Source organism: Dendrobates tinctorius, unplaced genomic scaffold (genome assembly GCF_039654945.1).
Source record: "Dendrobates tinctorius isolate UK_male_01 unplaced genomic scaffold, ASM3965494v1 ptg000001l, whole genome shotgun sequence".
In the NCBI taxonomy this organism is placed as follows: domain Eukaryota; kingdom Metazoa; phylum Chordata; class Amphibia; order Anura; family Dendrobatidae; genus Dendrobates; species Dendrobates tinctorius.
Window position 1 is genome coordinate 3,932,161 of NW_027361669.1, and position 10,389 is coordinate 3,942,549.

General features: G+C 44.8%; 1 protein-coding gene across 6 annotated transcripts in view; it reads right to left on the minus strand.

Annotated features, from left to right (window-relative positions):
- The window catches only part of LOC141046529 (E3 ubiquitin-protein ligase RNF14-like), a 175,849-nt gene extending 165,783 nt beyond the window's left edge, over window positions 1-10,066 (minus strand). Inside the window, exons 1-2 of one of the 6 annotated variants that reach the window (XM_073541362.1) lie at window positions 9,898-10,065; window positions 4,788-4,874 (exon numbers count right to left, since the gene is read on the minus strand). The gene's annotated coding sequence lies outside the window, so the exon portion shown is untranslated. Of the gene's footprint in view, window positions 1-4,787; window positions 4,875-8,025; window positions 8,048-9,666; window positions 9,821-9,897 lie in introns of those variants that run through there. The other 5 variants (XM_073544268.1, XM_073542106.1, XM_073542821.1 and 2 more) reach the window with 5 other exon arrangements.
- Window positions 10,067-10,389: the final 323 nt, after the last annotated feature.

Sequence of the window (10,389 nt, forward strand, 5' to 3'; positions counted from 1 at the left end):
TTCCGCGTGTGATAAAATTAATAAAGCAGTTTTATTCTTCGGGTTAGTACGATGACATCGATACCTCATTTATATCATTTTTTAATGTTTTGGCGCTTTTATACAATAAGAACAATTTTATATAAAAAACAATTATTTTTGCATCGCTTTATTCTGCGAGCTATAACTTTTTTATTTTTTCGCTGATGACGCTGTATGGTGGCTCTTTTTTTGCGGGACAAGATGACGCTTTCAGCGGTACCATGTTTATTTATATCCGTCTTTTTGATCGCGTGTTATTGCGCTTTGTTCGGCGGTATGATGATAAAGCATTGATTTTTGCCTTTTTTTTTTAAGGAGTTCAATAAAGGGGTTAACTAGTGGGACAGTTTTATAGCGCGGGTCGTTACGGACACAGCAATACTAAATATGTGTACTTTTATTATTTTTTTATGTACAAAAAAAAAAGAATTTATTAGGTAATTTTTTTTTTTTTTAATTACGAATTTTTTAAAAACTATTTTTACACGTGTAATTTTTTTTTTTTTACATTGTCCCAGAGGGGACATTACTATATAAAGTCAGATTGCTGATCTGACACTTTGCAGAGCACTGTGTCAGATCAGCGATCTGACAGGCACTGCAGGCGACTTCTCAGAGAAGGCACCTCCCTGTAGCACCCGGAAGGCCCCCGTGGTCATCTTTGATCCAGGGGCCTGCAGGGAGGAGGCCCTCGGAGCAACGCGAGCACATTGTGGGTCTCAGGGAAGAGAAAGCGGCAGAAACAGAAGCGAATCGCGCGTCGGGACTGGGCGCTGATACTATATTGGGTAAGAAGAAACTTTCTCCCCCCTCTCTCTCCCTATGTAATGTCCGGATAAGTTATATTTTGCACAGGACCGGTTTAAATACTATTGGACATAAAAGGGAGGGTTACCTTATTCCCTGTTATTTAACAAGTGGCCCCCTTATAGTTTTGGTGCCTTTTGGGATCTGTCATTGGACTTATTAACCTTTGTATGTTTGGTGTGGGGGATGTTATACCCAGATGTATATATGTCATCCAGAGATATATATATATATATATATATATATATATATATAAGTATTTTTATATGGAGACCCATTGTTCCTTGGTGGTGTCTTACTGAGCACATTTATTTTTACTCTTATGTGTTATTTGTGGTCTTTTTGATATTCAATATAACTTTTGCAATTTTATATATAAAAAACTCCCGTGGCTCTCCTGTTTTCATATCATTTGCAGTGGAGTTTATGTTTTTGTCAGGGCACAGTACCATTGTGCATGGCATACAATGAGTCTGGATTTTTGTATATTATTTCTCAGGGAAGCATGCAGGGAGCCCCTTCCCTGTGTGATTCTTCCCTATGCCCCCGCGGTACACTGCAGTCATGTTTGATCACAGTGTGACAGGGGTTAATGTGCCGGGGGCGGTCCGTGACCACTCCTCATTTAAGGGGCACATAGTGTCGGGTGTCAGCTGGGATAATCAGCTGACACCCGGCCGCAATCAGCTGCGCTCCCCCGTGAGCGCAGCTGATCACTATGACGTACTATCCCGTCCATGGGCTTAAAGCCCAGGGCACATGGACGGGATAGTATGTCATATGTCAGGAAGGAGTTAAACATTTCACCTAGGAGGATGGGGAAAAACTCATCTACAGTGGGTACAGAAAGTATTCAGACCCCTTTAAATTTTTCACTCTGTTTCATTGCAGCCATTTGGTAAATGCAAAAGAGTACATTTTTTTTCTCATTAATATACACTCCGCACCCCATCTTGACTGAAAAAAAAACAAATGTAGAAATCTTTGCAAATTAGAAAAAGAAAAACTGAAATATCACATGGTCATAAGTATTCAGACCCTTTGCTCAGACACGCATATTAAAGTCACATGCTGTCCATTTCCTTGCTATCCTCCTTGAGATGATAATAATAAATTTTATTTCTATAGCGCTGACATATTCCGCAGCACTTTACATTTCAGAGGGGATTTGTACAGACAATATACATTACAGCATAACAATAATCATATAGATCATAACAGATACCAAGAGGAATGAGGGCCCTGCTCGCAAGCTTACAGTCTATGAGGAAAAAAGGGGAGACACGAAAGGTGGGTGGTAACAGTTGCCCTGATTGTATGGACCAGCCATAATGATAAGTGTGTAACAGTACGGATGCAGAGGGCTAATGGATGCATAAAGCATGTGGGAACATGATGCAGGGAACCTGGTTATGGTAAAAAAACTTTTGGCTGTGCCACACAGGGATAGATTAGGTTAATATGTTGAGGCGATAGGCCAGTCTGAATAAACGCTTAAAATTGTGGGGATTGGGGACTAATCGTATTGACCTGGGAAGTGCATTCTAAAGAATTGGCGCAGCACGTGTATAGTCTTGAAGAGGGGAGTGGGAGGTTCTGATTATTGAGGATGCTAACCTCAGGTCATCAGCAGAACGGAGGGCGCGGGTAGGATGGTATACTGAAACAAGGGAGGAGATGTAGGGTGGTGCTGAGCCATGGAGGGCTTTGTGGGTGAGGGTAATAAGTTAGTACTGGATTCTGGAGTGGATGGGTAGCCAGTGTAATGACTGGCACAAGGTAGAAGCATCGGTGTAACGATTGGCGAGGAATATGATCCTGGCAGCTGCATTCAAGACAGATTGGAGGGGGGAGAGTTTGGTAAGAGGGAGACCGATTAGAAGGGAGTTACAATAGTCGAGACGAGAATGAATAAGAGAAACAGTAAGAGTTTTTGCAGAGTCAAAAATAAGAAAAGGTCGAATTCTAGAAATGTTTTTGAGGTGCAGATAACAAGAGCGAGCCAGTGATCGGATGTGGGGGACAAAGGAAAGCTCAGAGTCAAGTATGACCCCAAGACAGCGGGCATGTTGCTGGGGAGTAATAGTAGAACCACACACGGAAATGGCAATGTCGGGTTAGTAGCGGGAGGAAACACAAGGAGTTCAGTCTTTGACAGGTTCTGTTTCAGATATAGTGAGGACATGATGTTAGACACAGCGTTTAGACAATTGCCGGTGTTTTCTAGAAAGGCTGGCGTGATGTCAGGAGAAGAAGCGTATAATTGGGTGTCGTCAGCATAGAGATGGTACTGGAAACCAAATCTACTGATTGTTTGACCAATAGGGGCAGTATACAAAGAGAAGAGGAGGGGGCCTAGGACTGATCCTTGAGGAACCCCAACAGTAAGGGGAAGATGAGAGGAGGAGGAACCGGCAAAAGATACAGTAAAGGAGCGGTCAGAGAGATAGGAGAAGAACCAGGAGAGAACGGTGTCCATGAGGCCAATGGAACGGAGCATAGTGAGGAGGAGCTGATGATCCACAGTGTCGAATGCTGCAGAGAGATCCAAGAGAATTAGCATGGAGTAATGACCATTTGATTTAGCTGTTAGTAGATCATTAGAGACTTTAGTGAGGGCAGTTTCAGTAGAATGTAAAGAGCGGAAACCGGATTGGAGAGGGTCGAGAAGAGAGTTTTCTGAGAGATAGCGGATAAGACGGGAGTGGACCAGGCGTTCCAGGAGTTTAGAGATGAAGGGAAGATTAGAAACAGGTCTATAGTTAGCGGCACAGTTTTGGTCGAGGGATGGTTTTTTAAGTAGTGGATGTATGATGGCATGCTTAAATGAGGAGGGAAAGATACCAGAAGAGAGAGAGAGGTTAAATATTTTAGTTAGGTGAGGGGTGACAGCAGGGGAAAGGGTCTGGAGTAGATGTGACGGAAATGGGTCACTGGTGCAAGTGGTTGGGCGAGAAGATGCAAGGAGCCTGCTTACTTCTTCTTCTGTGACTGGTTCTACTCCTTCATTGGAGTCCGGCTGTGTTTAATTAAACTGATAGGACTTGATTGGTAAAGGCACACACCTGCCTATATAAGACCTTACAGCTCACTGTGCATATCAGACCAAATGAGAATCATGAGGTCAAAGGAACTGGCCAAGGAGCTCAGAGACAGAATTGTGGCAAGGCACACATCTGGTCAAGATTACAAAAGCCGAAAAACAGAAGTGTCATGCGCCTACTCATGCACTTCCGGCTCATGTACCGGAACTACATTTGCCAGCGCATGCACACTTCTGTTTTCGGGCTTTGCCCGCAGTTGGGCAAAGCATACTGCGCAGGCGCAAAATGCAATATTTCTGAGCAGGCGTAATATGCTGCACGGCGCAAGAGGCGTCATCCATGAAGTAGGACAGCGAGCAGAAGCTGGGGGGAGGGATGCAGAGGCCCGAAACCACGCCCATTGGACCAGACTGAGAAGATTACCATACAGTGCGGAAGAAATTAAAAAGGTTTTTCGGGAGTATACAAGGGGAGTCAGGGGGTTCTGTAAGGATTTAGGGAATGTATAACAGATGCTGAACAAGGTGATATTTTTAACTGCTATATCACAAAACTGGTGACAGGGTCCCTTTAAGGTATATTTATAATTTGCAAGTTGATTGGTAGTTGACTAGCCGGTTTAAACAGGCCAGCCGCACATCCACATGCACAAAACAACTGTTAAAACGATAGTTCTGTGCACATAGAATATCATTGCTCTCGGCAGCATATGTCCTGCTTACATACGACAATGTGCTGTCAAGTACAATGATTTTCAAGAATGCGTACAAACTTTTTTACCTAAAGAACGATCATTTTCATCATGCAGCGGGTGACTGGCATCTCATTTCAACTGTATGATTATTGAGAATGAGTGGTCAGTGTAAACCCACCCTTATAAAGAGACACCCATTTGTTCTTCTTTACATATATTACCTTGATGATTGAGTAGAAAGGCTGTAAGCAGCGTTTCACTACAGAAATAGCTGATGCAGACAAAGAGGACACGCAGCCATTATCAACCTAGTGAAAGATGGAAAGATAGTTTGTTGATTATTTGTATTAGATTACGTCAGTTGTACTAAATAAATAAATAAACAATGAATAAAGACTACATACGAAAAAACCCTACCGTCATTAGAAGATAAATTAACTAGGATTTTCAATATGCACTATACCATTATGCAACAATCAATAACGGAAAGGATCTCCTTATCATACATTTGCTTTATTACACCACTAATGAAAAAATAAGCAGCTGGGAATAAGAATGTAAGGTGCTAATAAAGTGGGTGTCCCTCAATGATAACTTATCTGGCATTTGATGAATGGAGATCCCCCACAGATTACAAGAAAGACCCTTCAGGCGACAGATGTAGAAAGCTAAGTAAAAGGGGACAGCCCTTGACAACAGGGACTGTCATGGCAAGCCTTTTACTCAGGAATGTCATGCAAGCCATATAGCAGATGAATAAGGCATAATTTTTGCTTAATAATGTATCAAGTTGGGCTGCTAAGGACACGTTCGAGATGGAGGAACAGAATTATGTGCAAAACCCTGATGGGAAAGAATTAATAGAAACTACTGTTACGGTAATTTAATATCTAAGACATAATAGTTAATTTTCTGATGACACATACAATTATTATTTTTCATCTCCACACAAGGGTACACACTACTTTGTAGTCATTTTTTGGAGAAGTAGAATAAACAAATAACAGCAATTTTATAGGACGGGGTGTTTTCTTTTTCTTAAACTTTTGTCTCACTAGGGGTCTAGACCATGCATCTGTTGATATACCCTACCATTAATACACGTCAATGTTGTACTGCAGGGTAATATTACAAGAAAAAAAAATCTACTAACTTAAAATAGTAACAGAACAGTTCTGTAAAAAATCAGCTACGGGGTGGTATATAGAGCTAGGATCCATGAGAAAGGAGCTGTCAGCAGGGAGAGTCAGTCCGCCCCTATGTAGAACCTGTGTGATACACTGTAGTCCATACACTTCATCATGCAGGAGTTCTAATAATACCTGTACTAACGACATAGGCAGGTCAGTTCCACCTAGATGTACATAGAAGGATGAGAAAAAAGGGACCGAAAAGCATAGGGGTTCTTCCATGCTTAAGATATTGAGGACCTATCCTTAGAATCAATATCAGATCAGTGGGGGTCCTGGAGGTCAATCAGTTATTTTCAGCTCCGGCAAGATGTAAAAAAAAAACTGTGAATGGAGCCAAACTGCCCAGCTTCATTCACTGTGTAGTGCAGGGGTGGGGAAATCTTTTTTCTGCCAAGGGCCATTTGGATATTTATACCATCCTTCGGGGGCCGTACAAACTCCGCCCACAAATTACATCCTGACTCTGGCACTGGTGTCAGGACGTAATCTTTCATTGCATGCCCTTCAGTGTTCATTAGTGAACACTGCATGTGTGTGCTAACAGAGCAAGAAGAAATTAATGAGTTTGTGGCAATCAAAATACAGCTCCCTGCTCAAGAATGCGGTCCCTGAGAATCTGCCCGGGGAGCTGATAAAAGGTCATCGAGGGCCGTAAATGGCCCTGTGGCCTGAGGTTCCCCATCCCTGGTGTAGTGTCTCTTCCTGGGTGCTGCAGCTCGGCTCCAGTTTACTTCAATAGCTGCTGAGCTACAGTACCTGAGAACGGACACTACACAGTGAACAAGTCGGCGCTGTTTGGCTCCTTTCACCATCTACATCCGGCCACCAATGGAGCTGAAAACAGTTGATCAGTAGGGGGCTGGCTGATCCCCCTCCAAATGATATGTCAACAATAGCTCAAGCCAGCTCATTCAATATAAACTTGATATTGAAAGCATGCTTTCAACCTCTTTTATTAGTACAGCCATACAGTAAGGTTATGTTCACACTTGCATATTTTGCCATTCCATTTACTTGTTCCATTTTTTAATGGAGCAGACAAACGGTTAAAGTAAAAAAAAATTGCATAACAGATGTATACGGAGGCAGAAGAATGGAAAAAAAATGGACAGTATGATATGATGCTGAAGTTGGTTTCTTATTTGTCCAGTTTCATATTCGGGGCTGAAATTGGTTTCTTATTCGGCAGTGACCGCAGACTTGTAGCTTGAGACAGGACAACCTCTTTAACCTTTAAAACAAACCAGTGAGGGTGGTTTCACATTAGCGCTTTTTAAGCGCACGCACGGCCGGGGGTAGCTCCGCCCCCGAGCCGGGTCTCTGCCCGGCGTGCCCGCCGCTTGCTTGTAGCGCCGCCTCCTAGCGCACAGCGGCGCCTGCGATCGGCGCACCCTATCTTTAGCATAGGGTGCGCAGATCGTGCGCAGGCCGTGCGCAAGTTGCGCTTTGACCTGCGCTGCGCACTTTTGACGGTGCGCCGTGCGCGCCAAAATCAAACTTTTCGGATTTTGGCGCGCACGGCGCACCGTCAAAAGTGCGCAGCGCAGGTCAAAGCGCAACTAGCGCACGGCCTGCGCACGATCTGCGCACCCTATGCTAAAGATAGGGTGCGCCGATCGCAGGCGCCGCTGTGCGCTAGGAGGCGGCGCTACAAGCAAGGGGCGGGCACGCCGGGCAGAGAGCCGGCTCGGGGGCAGAGCTACCCCCGGCCGTGCGTGCGCTTAAAAAGCGCTAATGTGAAACCACCCTAACTTGTTCAAGCTGCAATTTGCTCACTTTGATGCCAGCTTTTCTGATCAGTAACCACTCTGTCAGCCTTAAAAAAAAAAACTGACTTTGATATGGATCTTCCTGTTTTATGCTGGTGCTGTAAGACCAGTGGCCCAGGGTCATTTAACCCTTTAAAAACACCAGTTACTTATTTAAATCTTGCGGAATTGACTATTTGCCTACTGTGATGCCAGTTACAATGCCCACAACCCATTTGAGCCAGGTTGGAGTGACTTAAATTTCATGCGGGGTATCACTATCTGTGTGTCTGCATTGTGAGATCATTGGCCCCAAGTCATGATTCAACCCTTTAAATACCCCAGATACTTATTCAAATCTGAGACAAAATGCTATTTGCCCACTTTGATGCCAGTTCTGATGCCCAGAACCCAATTGACCTGAATTAGATGGGGAGCATCACTATCTGTATGTCTGCATTGTGAGATCAGTAGCTCAAAGTCATTTAACTCTTTCAATAACGCCCTTCAGTGCTCACTTGGATGCCCATTTTTGTGCCAGTTTTATAATTTTGGTAGCTGATTTCAAGTGTATTCTCATCAGGGCACCTCTCTGCATTGTATTTTATTATTGTTGCTTTTAATTTTAGTTGTTAAACCTGTAAAAAAAAAAACAAAAAAAAAAAAGTTAAAAAATGCCGAATAAGAAGCAAACTTCAGCCCCAGATTAAAAAAAAAACGGACGAATAAGAAAGCAACTTCAGCATTGTCTGTAACGATACACTTTTCCTTCCATTATTCAAAAACAGACATCAAAGGAACTCAAAATTATCAGTGTTTGTTTGCACCAGTTATACAATGCTTCCGGCTTTTATATTAATTTTGCTGCACTGTTGCTAAAAACAGGACTTCAAAAACATGAGTGTGAACATAGCCTAAGATCCGTTTTTCTAAGTTAGCTCATGTAAACCATACACTTATGCGTAATATGAACATACAATCCCACCAGCAACTCGCCAGTCTAAAGGGCCTGTCACACTAAGCGATATCGCTAGCAATATCGCTATAACTTGTGACGTTATAGCGATATCGCTGTGTCTGATACTTACCTACGACCGGCTCCCCGGCTGCTGATCGCGCGAGAACAGGCTGGACTGTTTCTCGTCGTCAGCTTCCTGCTGTGACGACGAGCGACGCGTGGAGCCGGGCGGGAGGACGCAGGATCGCCTCGTCTGACAGGTAAGTAGCGACCCTCGTCCCCAGCGATGTCGCTGGTGAGATCTGCCTGTGTGGCAGCTCACTAGCGACCACTTAGCGATGCACCAGCGATCCTGACCGCGTCATATCACTGGTCGGGATCGCTGGTACATCGCTAAGTGTGACAGTACCTTAACCCGTCAGAATAAGCAGAAAAATAACAAATGGGAGCCATATACTTTGCGGGAAAAAATGGGACTGAATTGGAACGTGTGACATTGGGTAGAACTTGCCCCAACACCCACCAAAAAAGGCTTTTGTGTACATGTACGTAAGGTACAATTATTAAAGTATACTTTACTGAGAAGGGTGGTGTGAGGTCAGAAAATGTGTATATAATGTGTGTAAGGCTAGTTTCACACTAGCGTTTATGAGCGCAGCGACGGCCTGCACACGGCCGCCGCTAAGCCCCGCCCCCCTGCCACGCCACGCCGGTAGCTCCGCCCACCAGCGCATGACGCTGCATGCGCCCTGCGTCCCCTATCTTTATCACAGGGGGCGCAGGCCGTGCGCAGTATGCGGTCCTTTTATGCAGTATGCAGTCCTTTTGACAGTGCGCCGACCTGCGCCAAACGCAACCTGCTGCAGTTTGGTTGCGTCGGCGCACCGTCAAAAAGGCGCATGCGCCGCCAAACGCATACTGCGCACGGCCTGCGCCCCCTGTGATAAAGATAGGGGACGCAGGGCGCACGCAGCGTCATGCGCCGGTGGGCGGAGCTACCGACGGGGCGCGGCAGGGGGTGGGGCTTAGCGGCGGCCGTGCGCAGGCCGTCGCTGCGCTCATAAACGCTAGTGTGAAACTAGCCTAAACTGTACAGCGCTGCGGAATATGTTAGCGCTATATAAAACTAAAGATTATTATATACAGAAATATTACACTTGTCATTAAAACTATACATAGTAATATAATTGTATTCAACTACCTGAGTAATATATAATAATATAAACATAATATATATAATCAGCTCTATGATCCAGCCACACATAGATATGCTGCCCTAACAGCCCAGCACAGGAGCACTCAGCAGTCAGGAGCATGGAGGACGTGGTTGCATAACAGCCCAGCTGCACCCCATCCATGGCACGACTGCCATAGCTCCGCCATGTTACCTCCCCCATATATGAGCGCCCAGACCCCTCTGCGCTGCACTGACCCCGGTGTGCGTGTCACTCGCCGCTCCTCCCGTGCACTGGGTAGGGTATGGCAGTTCCGAGAGGAAACTTGCACAAGCCGCATTCCATTCACAGCGCCACCTGCTGCACAAGAGGACCCGCGCCGGCCTGTACAGTGCTGTGTGTCATGGTGTTCTGGGTGGATGACACCATGGACGACGCCGGATCAGCTCTGCCATATAGCAACTAGTGTGTATTTAAACGCAGCTCTGGTGACAAAGCTTCTGCTAGCGTTTTTTTGTCAGATTGTTTCCTGAGCACTTTTCCAGACTTTTTTGTCCTCCAGCAGTTTTTCTTCATCTCTTAATAAGGACCCAGCCACTTTGTTAATGACCGGTCCTCATTTTATGAGGTAAAAACTCTGGAACGCTTCAACGTATCCCACCGATTCTGAGGTGATTTTCTCGTGACGTATTGTGCTTCACGATATTACCAAAGTTTGGTCGATATTATTTGTGTTTATTAAAATATCG